The sequence below is a fragment of the Schistocerca piceifrons genome, chromosome 5 (genome assembly GCF_021461385.2).
Source record: "Schistocerca piceifrons isolate TAMUIC-IGC-003096 chromosome 5, iqSchPice1.1, whole genome shotgun sequence".
Taxonomy (NCBI): domain Eukaryota; kingdom Metazoa; phylum Arthropoda; class Insecta; order Orthoptera; family Acrididae; genus Schistocerca; species Schistocerca piceifrons.
Window position 1 is genome coordinate 639,476,086 of NC_060142.1, and position 22,358 is coordinate 639,498,443.

At 43.1% G+C, this 22,358-nt stretch overlaps 1 long non-coding RNA gene across 1 annotated transcript in view; it reads right to left on the minus strand.

The window, feature by feature from the left end:
* The window catches only part of LOC124798719, a 42,668-nt gene that overhangs the window by 16,427 nt on the left and 3,883 nt on the right, over positions 1 to 22,358 (minus strand). The window contains exon 2 of the long non-coding RNA XR_007016974.1: positions 5,374 to 5,518. This is a non-coding gene — a long non-coding RNA (uncharacterized LOC124798719). The remainder of the gene's footprint in view (positions 1 to 5,373; positions 5,519 to 22,358) is intronic.

Sequence of the window (22,358 nt, forward strand, 5' to 3'; positions counted from 1 at the left end):
GGAAAATTAGATTTGGGAGAAAGCAAGAGAAGTGGATCTTGAAGCTACTGTGAGGCAGGATGAAGGTAACTGTAATTGTCTTTCGTCGTGGTTTAGTTTATTCCATTTAGTTACTTAAATGCCCCATGGTTCGTCGTTAACGTCATCATAGTTAAGCATTTGACAGCCACTGATGTCAGTCCTGCTCGACATTTTTCTTACATTACGACCTTCTGCTGTATACATCCATATAACTCCTTCATCTCACCAATCCATCTATCATTAAGTTATCGACTCCGACTTTTCTTATTTCTTGATGTCCACGAAAGAGCTTCCAGCAACTCCCCTGGCTACCATTCTGCTCCTATTACCGAGCGAGGTGGCGCAGTGGTTAGCACACTGGACTCGCCTTCGGGAGGACGACGGTTCAATCCCGTCTCCGGCAGTCCTGATTTAGGTTTTCCGTGATTTCCCTAAATCGCTTCAGGCAAATGCCGGGATGGTTCCTTTGAAACTGCACGGCCGATTTCCTTCCCCATCCTTCCCTCACCCGAGCTTGCGCTCCGTCTCTAATGACCTCGTTGTCGACGGGACGTTAAACACTAATCTCCTCCTCCTCCTCCTCCTCTGCTCCTATTCCCTCCCATTCCTTTTCAGATACTCAGACGCTTACTTTCAGATGCTCGCTTTGGAAAATTCTGCTGAATTTACCAACAGCAATTAGGCCCCAGGTAGTCGGTGTGACATACAGCGTGTCCCAGAACGAAAGCTCAGTATGCATGGATATGACAGAAACGATCATTCGAAGCAAAAATTTACAGTAAACATGGCCTCTAAAGGACAAGCCTCAAGAGCTATAAGCATTGGTAAAGTGGAAGAGATGTGTTTCACGGTAGTGAAGTGCCCACAGCTCTTACGGCATTGACTTTAGGGCCCATGTTCATTTGTCACTTTTTTCTTGTTTTGGCCTATAGTACAAGCTCTCGAAACATTGAAAGCAAAGAGCTTTGAGTAGAAGGGTTTGTTTCACATTATCGAAGATTAAGTGCTTATTGCTCTTAAAGTATGGATTTTAGAGTACATCTTTTCACAGACCTTTTTGCTTCGAATCTTCGTTCCTGTCTTATCCCTAAATATGGCTATTTCTTCTGGGACACCATTTATAATAACGACACGCAAAGAGTCAGTTTTTGTGATGTTTAACAGAATTCCTTTATAAGGAGGCACGCTGACCATCCGGAAGTAGTTTATATAAAATAAAATGAACCACGTGATAACACTGTGTCCATTGCCTTCTGGTCCACGCTTCTCCTTCCCTGAGACAGAGAATCTGCAATACGAACAACTCAGCGCAGTTTTAACGAGGTCGCCACGCAGTTTATGCTGTTATGATATACTTTCTAAAAGTAAAATGGAACTTTGCTTATTGTAAGAATATAGAAACAAATGGCGAAACACACCGCTTTACTCAAAAAAATTCGTATAGGGAGCCACTCGTAAAGCGTAACGCAGATCCCACTAGTGTGCGAGACAATTAGGCGAACCAGACCCGGATCGAATGTGTGTGTCATATTAACGACCATGACCCGATACTCCAGCAGGGATGAGTGAGGGTTTTAGGCGGTTCCCCAAGCTCGTTTAGGCAAACACTGGGCTCGTCCACAAATTCCGCTTCAGAATCAGGGAATGAAAACCTGCTACAAAGATAAATAATAAAATAAAGTTTTCCAAATCTACGAGAAAACGGACCCCACACTACAGGGGATGAAACCTAGCAAAAAGAAAGATACAGGAAAGTTCGTGTAAGAATGTAAATTTGACAAATTAGTATAGTCAACACTTTAATATATTCGTTATAACCACTGCAAATTAAATGACGAAAGAAAGTAATCACAAACTTAGAAGCGCCGACAATTATTAGAAAGTATTTTTAATTGCTCGCGAGTCACTTTGTAGTAGATATAGAAGAGACATGCGGTATTTTTATTTAAATAAGTGATACCAAATTTCAGTTTGGTATGTTGGATGTTTGAAGAAACATAAAGTAATAATTTCTCCGTCTAGTGGCAGCACTTTAGACCTACGGCCTCAACTATTTGTGCGATGTCTTCCAATCTTTGTCGTCCCTAGCAGTTTTCACCCTCTACACCTCCATCTACTACCATGGAAATTACCATCTGATGTCCTACCATGTGTCCTATCATGGTGTTCGTTCTTCTCGTCAATGTTTTCCTTAAAGTCCATCGGTGTAACTTCTGAGGAAAATCACCTAATTTGATATGTTACCAGTACATCTCACCATTAGCGTCCTTCTTTAACGACACTTCTCAAACCCTCCAGTCTGTTCTTTTCCAATTTTTGAACAGATCATGATTCACTTCCACACAACCATGTGTGCTCTAAACGACTCTGAAACTTTTCTTCAGATTAACGTTTATGTTTCATTCAGGAAGAGTTCTCTTAACAACGGAAGTCCACTTTGTTTTTTCTGTTGTTCTCCTTATAACCTCCTTGCACAGTCCATTACGCTTAATTTGGCTTCCAAAGTGGGGTCTTATTCTTCGTATAATTCGTACCCCGCCCCACCCCTCCACATATTTTAACTTTATTTTGCCTGAATACTGACCTGCTACGATCACTTAACAACTTCGGTACTTTTCATGAAGAGTTCATTACAAATCTGTCACAGTTGCAGTATTTCTATTTCAGCGACTAGTCTCGAACCTGCTGGTTCAGTCTCAAGCTTGACCTACTTCCGTTGCACTGAAAGTGTCTGAGCTTAATGACAACAATCTGAATTTGGCAAAGACAGATACTCCACCGCGCGCAGTGGCTGCGCTGTTTGAGGCGCTGTGTCACGAATTGCGAGACCCCTCCCGCCGGAGGTTCGAGTCCTACCTCGGGCACGGGTGTGTGTGTTGTTCTTAGCATAGGTTAGTTTAAGTAGTGTGTAAGTCTAGCGACCGATGACCTCAGTATTTCGGTCCCTTAGGAATTCATACACATTTGAACATTTTTGAACAGATGCTCACTATACAAATCAGAATCAAACAGTTCCATTCTGACTTGTAATGTGAGCATATGTGTGTTGTGACATTATCTACCGTCATTGTGTGATACATGTATTCACCACTTTTAGATGGTTGTCGTTAAGATCAGGCACTTTCAGTTCAGCCTCAATACGTCAGGCTACAGACCGAAACAGCCGGTTTGAAATTAGTCGCCAAAATATACATAGGTACTGCAACTATGATAGAATTAAAATACACCCTACATGAAACAAAAGGATTACTAGTCATACCTCAACAAAACGTTAAAAATCCATAATCAGTTTTTTTGTTTCTCATTTTTTTTGTAGTATCCCTTCAACTTCTCCCCATGTAGGCTTTTGCTTTTTTCTGTACGTGTTGTTAAAGGCTACATATATTTTCTGCCATGAAAGCATTATAAATTTACTATTTTATTCTTAGAAAGGCTTCCTCGTGTTAATTCCGAGTCTCTAATGTTCTTTATTTATAGTTATTCATATTTCTGTAGTAGATGCTATTCTATATTTCTTTTTCTATTAACATAGAAATATTTTGTCTCGTTCGCCCGTTATCATTTGTTGGTAAGAGGTGACCAATGAAGAGTAATCTTCGCTTTGCCATTATCTATGACATATTCCCTGTATTTTCGTAGATCTCCTAGTTATTTCTAATTTTGAAACCATCTGCGGTTTACTTGCGCCAGTTATTCTTCTAATAATGTTTCATTCAGCTATTTGTTTTCTGTCCATTTCATAGCTTATCGTTAAGCATTCAGATCCGTATAAACCATCTGGTGTTACCACTGTGCTGTAGTGTTTTAATTCTTCTTTTAGTATGCATTTCGTCGTCTAGATTTTTTTTGTCATTTTATTAAAACTCACATCTACTGTTACATGTACTGTTAATTCTTATAATACAATAAAATTGAAATAAATGAGACCTCGGTCGCTGTCTTTTAGACTTTTTGATCAGGTTTCAACACTTTTGAGAGTGCATTCATCAGAATGTAGACATTTATAGTGGTCTATAACATAATTACAAATTTGTGGGAAGAAAAAAATGTTTATACAAAAAATTCTTAGTACTGACGATACAAGACAGAGACAGTACTTACATGTCACGTATCAAACAAATAACTCGCCAGAAGGGCTTGAGTCACAAAATAATTAAAAATGAATGTGTGAAGGCGAGCCTGTATGGGCTGTTCATACCTCTACAGCCACAGAGGGCTCATTTGTTTCAATTTTAATTTATAAACGGACACTGAACCAAGCAGCCATGTTCAAAACTTTGGTCCTCTAATACATTCTGTGGCATTGTTTCTCCACCATATTTAAATGTCCTAACTCGGTCTATTTTACCTGTTGTGTTACTACGTACATTGATGCATTGTTTATATTTTTCAGGAAATCTGCTTTTTGAATTGAAATTCTGTTTTCATTACTGTGAGCTGTTATTTTCAGGAGATTTGTTTGAGTAACTGCATCTGTAAGAGCTTGTGAAAGTATTCCAAAATGGCATATAAAAGGCAGACAGTGTGTTTTAATTTCACTCGATATTCTTCTTACAATTAGTGGTGAGAAGCCCTCCCATTCTCTAACTCCGTTTAATTTCAAGTGGCTGAAATACTTCTCCCGCCAACTATCGGTAGCCTCACTTGGGCTGCTCCTCGTTACTTTCGCCTTTGTCTGATTTACGCTCAATCCATATTCTATGCTCATTACGCCATCCATTCCACTGTCCTGGTACTGCAGTTTATCATTACTTTCACTGAGTATAGCCATACCATTACCGAATCTCCACCCAGACAGGTGGCGCAGTGATTAGGACGCTGGACCCGTATTCTGTAGGACGACGGCTGAAACCTACTTCTGACCATCCAAATATAGGATTGCCGCGATTTTCCTAAACTGCTCCAGGCAAACGCCGGGATTGTTCCTTTGAAAGTATGCGACTTATATCCTTCCACATCGTTGACAGGATCCGAGCTTGTGCCCCGTCTCTGGTGACCTCGACGTCGACGGGAGGACGTTAAGCCGAATCTTCCTTCCTTCAGCGAATCTAATCGTTTTGGATATTTCTTACATGAAATTTAATCCTGTTCCTGAACCTGTCTTTTACTTCCGACATTCCCCCCTACTATTCAGTGTGCATAAAGACTGCATACCCTTGTTATACAGCTTTCTAATAGGAGAGTTGGCTTGACTATTGTAAATTTTGGAAGTTGTATTTGGAGGCAGAGGGGGAGGGTGGTCTGAGAGAGACGGGGAGAGAGAGAGAGAGAGAGAGAGAGGGGAAGGGTGGGTGGGTGTGGGGGGAGGCAGAGAGGGAGGGAGAGAGGAAGGCAGGGAGACGGCAGACTTACCGCCATTGTCGGGCAGCAGCGACCTGCTGGCGGCCGAGCACCGCCTCACCGCGTCCGCCGTGGCGTTGAGGTACCGCGCGTCTTTGGCGCCATCAGAGAACAGCCGCATCGCCCCAAGCTCCGCCAGCGCCAGCTTGCTGCCCGTCTGCGAACAACAACAACTACAGTAACAACAGGTAGTCTCGCCACCGCGTCGTACTGTCCAGCACACAGTGCCGCAACAACAGGAAAACGTTTCGTAACAACCTGTGGTGTAACCCCCAGACACCACACTTGCTAGGTGGTAGCCTTTAAATCGGGCTCGGTCCGTTAGTATACGTCGGACCCGCGTGTCGCCACTATCAGTGATTGCAGACCGAGCGCCGCCACACGACAGGTTAGAGAGACTTCCTAGCACTCGCCCCAGTTGTACAGCCGACTTTGCTAGCGATGGTTCACTGACAAAATACGCTCTCATTTGCCGAGACGATAGTTAGCATAGCCTTCAGCCACGTCATTTGCTACGACCTAGCAAGGCGCCATTACCAGTTACTATAGATGCTGTAAAACATGTTCCGTCAAGAGCGATGTTCACCATTTATGGATTAAAGTTAAGTATTCCACAGCTACGTCCTTTTTTGCTAGTCTCATTTCCTGCACCTGTTCTAGACCTCACGCCAGCCTGCGTGAGCTAAAACGCGTGCCTTTCGGCTTCCTCTCATAGTGGGTTGGCTCTCTTGCCAATCCAAAAGACAACCAACTCTAGAAATACGCATCATCTGACCAAAAGTATCACGACTGAGGACATTAGTGTGCGATGTATCCATCCTTCGCTTTATGACGGCTTGAAATCTGCTAGGGTGGGGTGTCTCAGTGTCTGTACGAACCGCAGCCCACGCTTCCTCAAGAGTCGAAACTAGACAAGGTGGTGACAGTGGAAGCTGGGGTCTGGAGTGAGATCTACGCTGTAGCTCATCCCAAAGGTGTTCCACTGAGTTCGTGTCTAGACTCTGGGCAAGCCAGTCCATTCCAGGAATGTTATTGTCAACAAACCTTTGCCTCAAATGTGATCCTTTACGACAGGGTGCATTGTCACACTGATACAAACAATTCTCATATGCGAAACTTTCCAGTACACAACCATGTAAATGGTGTTCATATACTTCGTATACAAGGCCCCTGAAGTAGACAACATTCCATTAGAACTACTGACAGCCTTAGGAGAGCCAGTCCTGACAAAAATCTACTATCTGGTGTGCAAGATGTGCGAGACGCTCGGACTTCAAGAAGAATATAATAATTCCAATCCCAAAGAAAACACGTGTTGACAGACATTAAAATTACCAAGTTATCAGTTTAATAAGTCACAGCTGCAAAATACTAACGCGAATTCTTTACAGCCGAATGGAAAAACTGGTAGAAGCTGACCTCGGGGAAGATCAGTTTGGAGTCCGTAGAAATATTGGAACACGTGAGGCAATACTGACCCTGCAACTTACATTAGAAGAAAGATTAAGGAAAGGCAAACCTACGTTTCTAGCATTTGTGGACTTAGAGAAAACTTTTGACAATGTTGACTGGAATACTCTCTTTCAAATTCTAAAGGTGGAAGGGGTAAAATACGGGGAGCGAAAGGCTATTTACAATATGTACAGAAACCAGATGGCAGTTATAAAAGTCGAGGGACATTAAAGGGAAGCAGTGTTGGGAAGGGAGTGAGACACGGTTGTAGCCTCTCCCCGATGTTATTCAATTTTTATGTTGTTCAAGCAGAAAAGGAAACCAACGAAAAATTCGGAGTAGGTATTAAAATCCGTAGAGAAAAAATAATAACTTTGAGGTTCGCAGATGACATTATAATTCTGTCAGAGACAGCAAAGGACCTGGAAGAGCAGCTGAACGGAATGGACAGTGTCTTGAAAGGATGATATAAGATGAACATCAACAAAAGCAAAACGAGGATAATGGAATGTAGTCGAATTAAGTCGGGTGATGCTGAGGGAATTATATTAGGAAATGAGACACTTAAAGTAGTAAAGGAGTTTTGCTATTTGGGGAGAAAAATAAGTGATAATAGTCGAAGTAGAGAAGACATAAAATGTAGACTGGCAATGGCACGGAAAGAGTTTCTGAAGAAGAGAAATTTGTTAACATCGAGTATAGATATAAGTGTCAGGTTGCAGTAGGTCCTGGAAGATGAAGAAGCTTGCACATGATAGAGTAGCATGGAGAGCTGCATCAAACCAGTCTCAGGACTGAAGATCACAACAACAACATATTTCCGTCCCTAGCGTTTTCCTGAGCACAATAAAGGGATCACAACCTAATACGGAAAACGCCGCCATACCGTAGCACCACCCGCTCTGTACTACATCGTTGCCTCTACACTTGATGTCAGGTCATGTTCACCACACACTTGCCAATCCGAAGCACTTCCATCAGACTGACACATGGAATGGCGTGATTCATCACTTCAGATAACTCGTTTCCAGTCCGGTAGTGTCACACTTTACTCCACCTCGAGCATCGCTTACCACTGACTACACAGATGTATTGGTTCTGAAGAGCTCCTCTATCTTTGTATCCATTTTTTTAACTCTTTGCGCATAATCTTTGTGCTACCTAGACTGCTAGAAGTGCTCTAAAAAGCACTAACAATTTCCACCACTGATTTCATGCGAATTTTTACTACCACCATTCGCAATGCTCGAAGGTCGCTATCCTTCAGAATACGTGGTTTGTCTCGTCTTGGTTCAGCTGTGGTTTTTCCTTTGCGTTTCCACCACTTCACATTCACATAATTATTAGTCACCTTGAGCCGGTTTACAGGGCTGGAACGTCCCTGACGTACCTGTTACTTCCAGCGCATTCCAACGACTAGTTCAAGTTAGAAATCACGGTACATTCAACTGTTCTTTTGCTACACTGGCAGTACAATGCTCCCGTCCTTTTATGCTGAAGGATCGGCCTCTGTTGACATGCACTTATCAGTTCGCATTTCATACAGCTGAACGGATACTTTTGATAAGTTGGTATAAGTGCCTAGATTTCCGGTGCCAAAATCACTTAACATATAGAATTTCTGATTGTGGTACTACGTCTCATGGTACGAGCGTTGTTCAACAAGTAATTACCCTGTTCTTTCTTTTCTTTCTCGCAGTCCAAATTAGATACTTTTTCTACTTTAAAGATGGATGCAAGAGTATTGCGGTCTAACTGTGTTGGTGAGGCAGTAAATTTCCACAGGGCAGTGACTCCGTCACTGCAATTCGCTTTGGAGGTGTGGCGGTGGGACTTGTAGTCCCGTACCACCCTCTGACGGTGACAGTACTACATGAGTCAGGCAGAAAAATTTTGCCTAACATGGGCGGGTGAAGGTGTGGCGGTGGGACTTGTAGTCCCGTACGCCAGGGCAGGGGTGGGATGCTGATGCTCAATATCCGAATGCCTGCGCGGTTCATAGGAGTAGTGTTGGACGGGGGGTAAAGCGAGTTGGAGTGTCAGGACGTACAGAACACTCACCTCCATGATTAGCCTCGATCGGGAGATGCAGCACCTCCAACGTGGTGATCCGCACGAATGCTATTATTCTTGCAGACCAGCACATCGCAACTCCACAGTTGGCCCTACCGCTATCGATCAGCATCGGAAAACCGTGTGCTACAACTGACTTTTCGATTTTCGAAGGTATGCAGGGGACGGATTTCACGAAACCTCACAACAGAGGCCAATTGTGAGACTTTTCCATCATGGATAGTTACACGTATTGAAACATGGGTGTGTCACTTTTTGCCGGAACCAGAATGACTGTCGATGGAGCGGCACCGACTGCAATCACAAATAAAGGCAGCTCTCTCTGTTGGAAAACTGATGGCGAAAAATTTTTGGGACAGCGATGGTGTGATTCTTGTGGATGGGTTGCCAAAAGGGTCAGAGCAAACTCAAAAATCCTTTCTCGTTGTTCAGTCTGAAAAGGATTGAAAACAAATCTTGCTCCAACATGGCAGTGCACTACCACACACATTTCTCAGGAACGGGGAAACACCGCCAAACTGGGTTGGACTCCATTGTCTTATCAACCAAGTGACCGAGACTTGTAGAACTAAGAAACAGCTGCAGGACCAAACAAATCAAAATTGCAAATAATTATCAAACTGGACTGTGCAAAGGAAACAAGATATGTGATTTCAAAGTTTAGAAACAAACAAGCAAAATAAGTGAAGAAATATTAGGGATTGTATAAATGGGCGACATTTCTAAGTAGGCAAGCAACATTTTGTGTGCTAAGCGGTAATGTACAAGTGATTGAATCCTAAGTAAAGTTTTGATTGAAATGCGTAAATGACGAACAAATAATTGGGAAAAATTATAGCTCTTACTCTAGCTATTTTGTGAATTTTTGTTGGGATCTCATTAGTGCTTATACGATACCCTCCCGCTGACCTGCGGTAACATATCTCTCGCTTCTCTAGTGTTAAATGGATTGTAAGCATATTCTGAGGAACAACTATTCTTGAGGTACGACAAATGCTGTAAGTAACTCTAGCATTAAAATAGATATTCGTAATAATCGCGCCATTAGCAGAACAACCAGCCTCTAGGAAACATTTGCATATGCTGCAGATATGAATATTAGGCTAAACATAATGAGAGGAGTTAAATAGGTACGTAACAACTTTGTTTAGAAAAACAAAATAAAAAAACCGATCAGTAACTGAGTCTTGCTTTCAAGATGTAGTACACAACTATATACTACACTGAAATGCCAAAGAACCTGGTACAGGCATGCGTATTCAAATACAGAGTACAGAGATACATAAACAGGCAGAATACGGCGCTGCTATCGACAACGCCTGTACAAGACAACAAGGGCGTGGGACAGTTGTTAGATCCGTTACTGTTACTACAATGGCGGGTTATCAAGATGTAAGTGAGTTTAAACGTGGTGTTATAGTCGGCGTTAGACCGATGGGACACAGCATCTCCAAGTTAGCGATGAAATGGGGACTTTCCCGAACGACCAGTTCATGAGTGTGCTGCGAATATCAGGAATCCGGTAAAACATCAAATCTCCGACATCGATGCGGCCGGAAAAAGATTCTACAAGAACAGAACCAACGACGACTGAAGAGAATCGTCCAGCGTGACTGAAGTGCAACCCTTCCACAGACTTCTACAGATTTCAATTATGCGTCATGAACAAGAGTCAGCGTACGAACCATTCAACGAAGCATCATCGATATGGACTTTCGGTGCCGAGAGCATACCCGTGTACCCTTTATAACTGCACGACACACAGCTTTACACCTCACCTGGGCCAGTCAACGCCGACACTCGATTGTTGATAACTGGAAGCGAGCCTCGTTTCGAATTATATCTAGTGGATGGGTATGGAGATGACCTCATGAATCCATGGACACAGCATCTCAGCAGGGGACTCCTCAATTTGGTGGTCTCTGTACTGGTATGAGGCGTGTGCAGTTCGAGTGATATGGGACTCCTGATACGTCCAGATACGACTCTGACAGGTGACACTTGCGTAAGCATCCTGTCTGATTACCTGCATCCATTCATGTCCATTGTGCATTCCGCCAGACTTGGGCAGTTCCAGCAGGACAATGCGACCCCCCACACGTCCATAATTGCTACAAAGTAGCTCCATGAACACTCTTTTGAGTTTAAACGCTTCCACTGGCCGCCGAACATGAACATTATTGAGCGTATCTGGAATGCCTCGCAACGTGCAGTTCATCAGAGAGGTCCATCTCCTCGTTTCCTTACTGATTTATGGACAGCCCTGCAGGATTTATGGTGTCAGTTTTTTCCAGCACTACATCAGACATTAGTCGACTCCATGCCACGCCGTGTTGTGGCACTTGTGGGTGTGCGCAGGGGCCCTACACAATATTAGGCAGATGTACCAGTTTCTTTCGCTCTTCAGTGTATACAGCCTATAGAGTAAGACAGAAAATTCATTGAGTTGACAGTTATTTACAACCGTATGTCACAACTGAATGAAAGAAATTTTTCTTGCCATACGCGTTTTGTCTTTATTATTTGCAAAGAACCTTCAGTGGCCTGTAATATACACATATTTATGTCTGAACTATTTTTCTTTACCTTTTGGGCACTTTATATCGTGGTCAGAAGCAGTATAGAAAGCCTGTAAGGGTACTGCAGGGACAACTGTGCTGAGAAACGATTGCTGGCCATTGTGGCCGTGCGGTTCTAGGCGCTTCAGTCTGGAACCGCGTGACCGCTACGGTCGCAGGTTCGAATCTTGCCTCGGGCATGTATGTGTGTGATGTCTTTAGGTTGGTTAGGTTTAAGAGGTTCTAAGTTTTAGGGGACTGATGACCACAGATGTTAAGTCCCATAGTGCTGAGAGCCATTTTTGAGAAACAATTGTTAAGAAAAAATCCTATACGTGTTATTACGCATCGACGTCAGCCAACCAGGTTGTCGCCCGCTCAGTTTCACGCACCTGGCCAGAAATAGCGTCGCCATACGTCTTAGTTTGGTATCCTCAAACTGACAAAAACGTGGTTTCGCTCACTTACCGCCAATATATCACTTCCGAGAAACCCGCATTTTAACTGGTGACGAGCATTCGCACAAATGGTAACTCACGCACTCACAGATGTCTGCATTACCACATTTTAGCGTGTGAAAGTGCTTCATTTGCACGCGAATCGTCCTGATTAAGTAACTTCAATGCTATATGACTCGGAAACGACGCAACATGTGAAATCTTTTTTAATCATTGTTTCTCAGCACGTGACGGTTGTATTTTGCAGCGCTGTGTTGACTCTTGATTGTTCAAAAAATGGCTCTGAGCACTATGGGACTCAACAACTGAGGTCATCAGTCCCCTAGAACTTAGAACTACTTAAACCTAACCAACCTAAGGACATCACACACTTCCAGGCCCGAGGCAGGATTCGAACCTGCGACCGTAGCGGTCGCGCGGTTCCAGGCTGAAGTACCTTGAACCGCTCGGTCACAGCGGCCGGACACTTGTGATTGTATCTGATAGATGAAGAAAGATTGATCGTAAAGGACAGCAAGGATGGATAAGTTACATATATTAGAAAGTGAAGAGAATATAAATTTTCAGTAATCTTATTATTTATTCAGGAGGAGAAGTTTGAGGTAAGACTGCAGGATTGCGCAGCTAGTGTGTCGGAATGATTATTGTCAACTAATTATTTTGCTCAGAAAGACCACCCCACGTGCCAGAGCCATGCATTAACTATTAACTGATTAAGCTGCTTGGTTTTTACAGAAAATCTCTGTAAATGTGGTACCCTCTTTAAATCATAGTATTGTTAAGACCTACATTATGTGTGAAGATCAGTCAAAGATTTACTCTGTCTTTTCGAATAAATACTTCGTTGTAAGATCGTTGGCTTGGAATAACGCCTCATAGGAATAGTTACGGACACCATCCCATTGTTTATCATTACGCATTACCCCATTGTACGATGTGGTATGACACAGTTTTATTATAGTTTGGAAATTTTATCAGGAATAGAAATCTAGCTTAGCCGCTAACTGCTTGCTGTTTTGCTTTCGATAAATCTGCAACAATGTTGCCAAGAAGCGAGGTATGTGGAAATTTTGATTAGGGCCTAGTACCCGTTTTACTTCAGTTGCGCATTAAATATAACGACAAGTTGCATTCAGATCAGTTACAGCTCAGTTCAAATAAGGTTCTGTTTAGTAAAAGATTAGCTTACTAGTTGAAGTTGGATAATAGTTCGCGGGTACGTAGTCTCGGTAAATCTAGACTTTTATAGAGCGGGAGGTTAAGTTGGGCTAAATTTCAGACAGAAGTAAATATAGTGGGGAAGTTGCACAGTATTTATTATTTTTTTCTGGAAAACTACGCAACTGGCAGCGTTGACTTTTATTTAAAAATGGCGAGGACAGTCACAAACCGTCTCCGACCTCTTAGAACAATCAGAGGACGGACAGGGATTAAAATTTTGCTAATGGATAAAAATGTCCCGTCGGCTGTTCTAGTATTAAAAACAGCTCGGACCGCAGTACGTGCAACTCCCGTGACCGCAGCCGGAGGTAAACAAACAACAGGTGATGAAGAAAGCGAGAGCGCTCCACGCTCGGCGGTTGCCTTCGCGTGTCGGTCTTGAGAAGCTCACGCCGTGAAGCAGAGCAGCGGCCCGGTGCTCACAGTCACGCAACAGACACACTCACGGCCTCTCCCCATGTCCTGGCACAGCTGAACATCGTAACACAACAACTCGCATTTGGAGGGAGCTACTTGTGCTTCTTCCGAACTGTTTCAGAACCTGCAAGTACGACCACAGCGATTTTTTTGAACTAACAAAACACTTCTCTTCTATTCTTGACGTGCTGAGGCGTCCAGAGCGAGGTTCGTCATAGGCATCCTGTCGGCCATGTTGGAAGAGCTTGTACCACTTGTAAACAATTTTTTTTTTTTACATAGAGCAGACTCGCCGCATGCCACTGTCAACATTTCAAGTGTTTTAGGGTATTTGATTCCACTTTTCACAGAATATTTGGTGCAGATTCTTTGCTCCATTTTTTATAATAAACGAAAATAGCCGAGCGCACTAAAACACGCCTAACCTTTCTATCTGTCACAAACAAACGAAACGTACTGTACACTTGAAACTGTGAACACAAGCTATGGACATGTGGACCAACTGTGTAAGTAGCTTGAATAAAAGGTCGCTATGTATAAGAATCGTGAAGCGCACTTTGAATGTATCCTGATGGCTGAAAGAGCCACGCGCACTTTCAATAAGAAAATGCTATCTGACACTGAAATCAACGTAAAAGATTGGGTCGCCACCAACTCTAGCCGCACGACAAATAGGAGGTTGCACTCAGTCGGAAAATTACATAATTGATGCATAAGAAAAACTCACAAAAAAGCATTCATTGTGAAGTCACTGATACAGAATGGGATGTAATTATTAATATGATCCAGGCATTGTTCACGTGAATCAAATATTGAATAAAGGAAAGCGTGAGTTAACACTGTGCGTAAGTGCAGCGTGCAGCAACATTCCTGGAAACAAGATCTATTCCAAAGCATTTGTTTTAAATAAAAAAAAGGACACTAATTATTGTACCTGTGCGCATGGAAACGCTATGGATGGGCTAACAAGGAAAACTACAAGGTAAATGGCGTAGGTAACGGAGACGTAACATCGGTACACTGGATAAGATTGGAGGCAAAATTATTTAGTTCTTAAAACATTGATGTAATGCAGCTATGGACTGCTGTTGCCTGGTAACTAAGTACGATTGCATGTGAAACGCTATACGTATCACAACAGACTCGTGTGGCCACGTGGTTCGCGGAGACACAACTTCTACTTACCGTGGTCAAATTTTAGTAACATCAAACCACGTAGTTGCGAACTATTAACATTTTACAAAGGACACATTTGAATAGACAAAGGATTATGGCAGAGGGCCAACAAACTCTAATATTAAACCATGTGGATGGTTTCCACCGGACATAAAGTGATGAGACAAAGAAAATTCACAAAGACGTAAAAAATACCAAGATTCGGAAAAGATTAAAATGGAGACACACGCAGTTGCAGGCACACAAACATTCACACTGAACCGAGGGCGCTTCAACATATGCAACACCTTTGTGCTACGTTCTTCTTACGGATCAAAGTCAAGTCAGCATTAGGAACCAAACTGAAAGTCTGCAAAAGCCTTGCATTCCTTGCTGCGACCCAGCGAATCAATCTTTATAAGATGAAACGCGAGACCAAAAGCTAAAAGCTCCCCTCTTGCTATGAGACAACGCCCCACATGGTTAAGGCAACTCACTCTTCTTCGAAGAAACTTCGGCTGGAGACCCTCGGTGAGCTGGAAGCAGACTGACCTCTCACACACTCCAACGCCTCCCACGCGACCCCGTGGCAAGGAAAACCCAGAGTTGAGGCTACCAACCTAACACCGGTGCCTTTCACACAAGAGGAGAAAACCTCTTTGCCCACCTCAAAACTACAAGGGTTGACCATTCTGTAGGACTACCTCTGATTCTCTGCAGCAGACTAAACTACTGTATAGCAAAATGAAACACACCCACATTAATTCACTCACGCATGCCAGAGAGTTCTGTATCATGGGAGAGCAAATAAAATGATAATGAAAGGGGACTACAGAACCCTTTCACAACGTAACAGAAAGAACACGTACGTCGCCCGCGCAATTTGAAAAGTCACCTTACTTTTTGAACAGCCCTCGGCGGGGAGTATTGTGTTGTCAGCAGAGAAGCAGTAAAAGCAGGGTGAGTGGGTGAGGAAGGCTCATTGGACTAGTCACCGGAAGTCATCTGACTGAGAAATTCTTCTGGGACATTTGAATCCTTCTAAAGCTGCCGTAGTGGACTATTAGGAACGTCATTGTGGGTACTCCGAAGGAGCAATCACAGATAAACCAAGACCAGGTGGACCCCGTGTACTCATGTACAGGGACCGTCGAGCACTGGGCAGTGTAATTGTAAAAAATGGCATGAAAATCAGCGGAAGGAATCAGTCGTGAGTTCCTAAATGTTGCTAGCAGTCCACGAAGCACAATAACTGTGCATAAAAAGATAAATACAGCCTATCGAAATTCTTTCGCCAAAGATTACGAAGTAAATTTCCAGAATTCGAATCAATAACAGCTGCCAACATGAGTAACTTAGAGGAAGATATTCTCGGAGTAGTGACGCAACTTACATCACTTAACAAAAGTAAGGCTTCTGGTCCAGAGTGTATACCAGTTAGCTTCCTTTCAGAGTATACTGATGCAATAGCTCCATGCTTAACAATCACATACAACTGTCCGCTCATCGAAAGATCCATAACCGAAGACTGGAAAGTTGCTCAGGTCGCACCAATATTCAAAAAAAAGTAGTAGGAGTGTTGTTGTTGTTGTGGTCTTCAGTCCTCAGACTGGTTTGATGCAGCTCTCCATGCTACTCTATCCTGTGCAAGCTTTTTCATCTCCCAGTACCTACTGCAACCTACATCCTTCTGAATCTGCTTAGTGTATTCATCTCTTGGTCTCCCTCTACGATTTTTACCCTCCACGCTGCCCTCCAATACTAAATTGGTGATCCCTTGATGCCTCAGAACATGTCCTACCAACCGATTCCTTCTTCTGGTCAAGTTGTGCCACAAACTTCTCTTCTCCCCAATCCTATTCAATACTTCCTCATTAGTTATGTGATCTACCCATCTAATCTTCAGCATTCTTCTGTAGCACCACATTTCGAAAGCTTCTATTTTCTTCTTGTCCAAACTATTTATCGTCCATGTTTCACTTCCATACATGGCTACACTCCATACGAATACTTTCAGAAATGACTTCCTGACACTTAAATCAATACTGGATGTTAACAAATTCCTCTTCTTCAGAAACGCTTTCCTTGCCATTGCCAGCCTACATTTTATATCCTCTCTACTTCGACCATCATCAGTTATTTTGCTCCCCAAATAGCAAAACTCCTTTACTACTTTAAGTGCCTCATTTCCTAATCTAATTCCCTCAGCATCACCTGACTTAATTAGACTACATTCCATTATCCTTGTTTTGCTTTTGTTGATGTTCATCTTATATCCTCCTTTCAAGACACTGTCCATTCCATTCAACTGCTCTTCCAAGTCCTTTGCTGTCTCTGACAGGATTACAATGCCATCGGCGAACCTCAAAGTTTTTATTTCTTCTCCATGAATTTTAATACCTACTCCGAATTTTTCTTTTGTTTCCTTTACTGCTTGCTCAATATACACATTGAACAACATCGGGGAGAGGCTACAACCCTGTCTCACTCCTTTCCCAACCACTGCTTCCCTTTCATGTCCCCCGACTCTTATAACTGCCATCTGGTTTCTGTACAAATTGTAAATAGCCTTTCGCTCCCTGTATTTTACCCCTGCCACCTTTAGAATTTGAAAGAGAGTATTCCAGTCAACATTGTCAAAAGCTTTCTCTAAGTCTACAAATGCTAGAAACGTAGGTTTGCCTTTCCTTAATCTTTCTTCTAAGATAAGTCGTAAGGTCAGTATTGCCTCACGTGTTCCAGTGTTTCTACGGAATCCAAACTGATCTTCCCCGAGGTTGGCTTCTACTAGTTTTTCCATTCGTCTGTAAAGAATTCGTGTTAGTATTTTGCAGCTGTGACTTATTAAGCTGATAGTTCGGTAATTTTCACATCTGTCAACACCTGCTTTCTTTGGGATTGGAATTATTATATTCTTCTTGAAGTCTGAGAGTATTTCGCCTGTTTCATACATCTTGCTCACCAGATGGTAGAGTTTTGTCAGGACTGGCTCTCCCACTGCCGTCAGTAGTTCCAATGGAATATTGTCTACTCCGGGGGCCTTGTTTCGACTCAGGTCTTTCAGTGCTCTGTCAAACTCTTCACGCAGTATCATATCTCCCATTTCATCTTCATCTACATCCTCTTCCATTTCCATAATATTGTCCTCAAGTACATCGCCCTTGTATAGACCCTATATATACTCCTTCCACCTTTCTGCTTTCCCTTCTTTGCTTAGAACTGGGTTTCCATCTGAGCTCTTGATATTCATACAAGTCGTTCTCTTATCTCCAAAGGTCTCTTTAATTTTCCTGTAGGCGGTATCTATCTTACCCCTAGTGAGATTGGCCTCTACATCCTTACATTTGTCCTCTAGCCATCCCTGCTTAGCCATTTTGCACTTCCTGTCGATCTCATTTTTGAGACGTTTGTATTCCTTTTTGCCTGCTTCACTTACTGCATTTTTATATTTTTTCCTTTCATCAATTAAATTCAATATTTCTTCTGTTACCCAAGGATTTCTACTAGCCCTCGTCTTTTTACCTACTTGTTCCTCTGCTGCCTTCACTACTTCATCCCTCAAAGCTACCCATTCTTCTTCTACTGTATTTATTTCCCCCATTCCTGTCAATTGCTCCCTTATGCTCTCCCTGAATCTCTGTACAACCTCTGGTTCTTTTAGTTTATCCAGGTCCCATCTCCTTAAATTCCCACCTTTTTGCAGTTTCTTCAGTTTTAATCTACAAGTCATAACCAATAGATTGTGGTCAGAGTCCACATCTGCCCCTGGAAATGTCTTACAATTTAAAACCTGGTTCCTAAATCTCTGTCTTACCATTATATAATCTATCTGATACCTTTTAGTATCTCCAGGGTTCTTCCATGTATATAACCTTCTTTCATGATTCTTAAACCAAGTGTTAGTTATGATTATGTTGTGCTCTGTGCAAAATTCTACCAGGCGGCTTCCTCTTTCATTTCTGTCCCCCAATCCATATTCACCTACTATGTTTCCTTCTCTCCCTTTTCCTACACTCGAATTCCAGTCACCCATGACTATTAAATTTTCGTCTCCCTTCACAATCTGAATAATTTCTTTTATTTCATCATACATTTCTTCAATTTCTTCGTCATCTGCAGAGCTAGTTGGCATATAAACTTGTACTACTGTAGTAGGTGTGGGCTTCGTATCTATCTTGGCCACAATAATGCGTTCACTATGCTGTTTGTAGTAGCTTACCCGCATTCCTATTTTCCTATTCATTATTAAACCTACTCCTGCATTACCCCTATTTGATTTTGTGTTTATAACCCTGTAGTCACCTGACCAGAAGTCTTGTTCCTCCTGCCACCGAACTTCACTAATTCCCACTATATCTAACTTCAACCTATCCATTTCCCTTTTTAAATCTTCTAACCTACCTGTCCGATTAAGGGATCTGACATTCCACGCTCCGATCCGTAGAACGCCAGTTTTCTTTCTCCTGATAACGACATCCTCTTGAGTAGTCCCCGCCCGGAGATCCGAATGGGGGACTATTTTACCTCCGGAATATTTTACCCAAGAGGACGCCATCATCATGTAATCATACAGTAAAGCTGCATGCCCTCGGGAAAAATTACGGCTGTAGTTTCCCCTTGCTTTCAGCCGTTCGCAGTACCAGCACAGCAAGGCCGTTTTGGTTATTGTTACAAGGTCAGATCAGTCAATCATCCAGACTGTTGCCCTTGCAACTACTGAAATGGCTGCTGCCCCTCTTCAGGAACCACACGTTTGTCTGGCCTCTCAACAGATGCCCCTCCGTTGTGGTTGCACCTACGGTACGGCAATCTGTATCGCTGAGGCACGCAAGCCTCCCCACCAACGGCAAGGTCCATGGTTCATGGCGGGGTAGTAGGAGTAGTGCACTAAATTACAGGCCCATATCATTAAAGTCGATATGAAGCTGAATTTTCTAACATGTATTGTATTTCAATATTACGAACTACCGCAAGGAAAATGGACTATTGAAGCACAGTCAACATGTATTTAAAAATATCGTTTCTGTAAAACACAGCCAGCTCTCTACTCGCACAATTGGTTCAGTGTTATCGACAAGGGGTTTCAAACTGAATCCGTATTTGTAAATTTCCGGGAGGCTTTTGACCTCAGAAGCAGCTTGTAATCAAATGGGCGTTCTTACGAATATAGTCTGAGATATGCGACTGCATTCGTGATTTCCTGTCAGAGAGGTCACAGTTCGTAGTAGCTCATGGAAAATAATCGCGTAAAACAGAAGTGATTTCATCTACATCACATCTACATCTAAATTTATACTCCGCAAGCCACCCAACGGTGTGTGGCGGAGGGCACTTTACGTGCCACTGTCATTACCTCCTTTTCCTGTTCCAGTCGCGTATGGTTCGCGGGAAGAACGACTGCCGGAAAGCCTCCGTGCGCACTCGAATCTCTCTAATTTTACATCCGTGATCTCCTCGGGAGGTATAAGTAGGGGGAAGTAATATATTCGATACCTCATCCAGAAATGCACCCTCTCGAAACCTGGAGAGCAAGCTACAGCGCGATGCAGAGCGCCTCTCTTGCAGAGTCTGCCGCTTGAGTTTGCTAAACATCTCCGTAACGCTATCACGCTAACCAAATAACCCTGTGACGAAACGCGGCGCTCTTCTTTGGATCTTCTCTATCTCCTCCGTCAACCCGACCTGGTACGGATCCCACACTGATGAGCAATACTCAAGTATAGGTCGAACAAGTGTATTGTCAGCCACCTCCTTTGTTGATGGACTACATTTTCTAAGGACTCTCCCAATGAATCTCAACCTGGTACCCGCCTTACCAACAATTAATTTTATATAATCATTTCACTTCAAATCGTTCCGCACGCACACTCCCAGATATTTTACAGAAGTAACTGCTACCAGCGTTTGTTCCGCAATCATATAATCATACTATAAAGGATCCAAGGTAGTGTTATGGGCCCTCTGCTGTTCCTCATCTATATGAACGGTTTAGGAGACAACCTGAGCAGCTGTCTTAGGTTGTTTGCAGATGATGCTGTCGTTATCGTCTAGTAAACTCACCAGAAGATCAAAACAAATTACAGAACGATTTAGAAAACATATCTTAATGGTGCAAAAATTGGCAAGTAACCCTAAATTATGGAAAGTGTGAGGTCATCCACATGAGTGATAAAAGAAATCCGTTGAACTTCGGTTACACGATAAATCACCCTAATATGAAGGCCGAAAAGTCAACTAAATACCTAGGAATTACATTTGAAATAAATGAAATTGGAATGAAAACGCAGAAAATGTTGTGGGCACGGCAAACAAAAGAGTGCATTTTGTTGTTAGAACACTTAGAAAATGTAAAAGATTTGCTAAAAGGACTGCCTACTCTATGCTTGTCCGTCCACTTTTTGAAGCATTGCTGCGCGGTCTGGGATCCCAAAGAGATCGGATTAACGGAGTACACCGTGAAAGTTTTGTATTATCGCGAAATAGGAGAAAGAGTGTCACGGACATGAAACAGGATCTAGGATGGACACCATTAAAACAGACACTTTTCCGTTGCGGAGGAATCTTTTCACGGACTTTCAATCAACAAATTTCTCTTCCGAATGCAAAAATTCTTGAGGCCGACTTATACAGGGAGAAACGAGCATCATTGTAAAATAAGGTAAATCAGAGGTCGCGCGGAAAGATATACACTATGTCATCAAAAGTATACGGACACCCCCAAAAACTCCTAAACATTCCAAGGCCCACTGTTTCCGATGTGACAGTGAAGTGGAAACGTGAAGGGACACGAAAATCACAAAAGCGTACAGGCCGACCTCGTCTGTAGACTGGCAGAGACCGCCGACAGTTGAAGGGGGTCGTAATTTGTAATAGGCAGAGATCTGTCCAGAGCATCACACAGGAATTCCAAACTGCATCAGGATCCACTGCAAGTAGTATGAAAGTTAGGAGGGAAGTGAGAAAACTTGGATTTCATGGTCGAGCGGCTGCTCATAAGCCACAAATCACGCCCGTAAGCGCTAAACGACGCCTCGCTTGGTGCAGGGAGCGTAAATGTTGGACGATTGAACATTGGGAAAACGTTGTCTGGAGTGATGGCGAATCACAGTACACAATGTGGCGGTCCGATGCCAGGGTGTGGGTATGGCGATTGCCCGGTGAACGTCAACTCCCATTTGTGTAGTGCCAACAGTAAAATTCGGAGGCTGTCGTGTTTTGGTGTGGTCATGTTTCTCATGGAGGGTGCTTGCACCCCTTGTTGTTTTGTGTGGCACTATCACAGCACAGGCCTACATTGATATTGTAGACTCCTTCTTGCGTCCCACTGTTGAAGAGCAGTTCGGGGATGGTGATTGCATCTTTCCACACGATCGAGTACCTGTTCACAATGGGCGGCCTTTGGCGGAGTGATTACACGACAATAACATCCCCGTAATGCACTGGCCTGCTCGTAGTCCTGGCCTGAATCCTATAGAACACCTTTGAGATGTTTTAGAACGCAGATTTCGTGCCAGGCCTCACCGATCGACATCGATACCTCTCCTCAGTGCAGCACTCCGTGAAGAATGGGCTGCTATTCCCCAAGAAAACTTCCAGCACCTGATTGAACGTATGCATGCGAGAGTGGAAGCTTCCATCAAGGCTAAGGGTGGGCCAACACCAT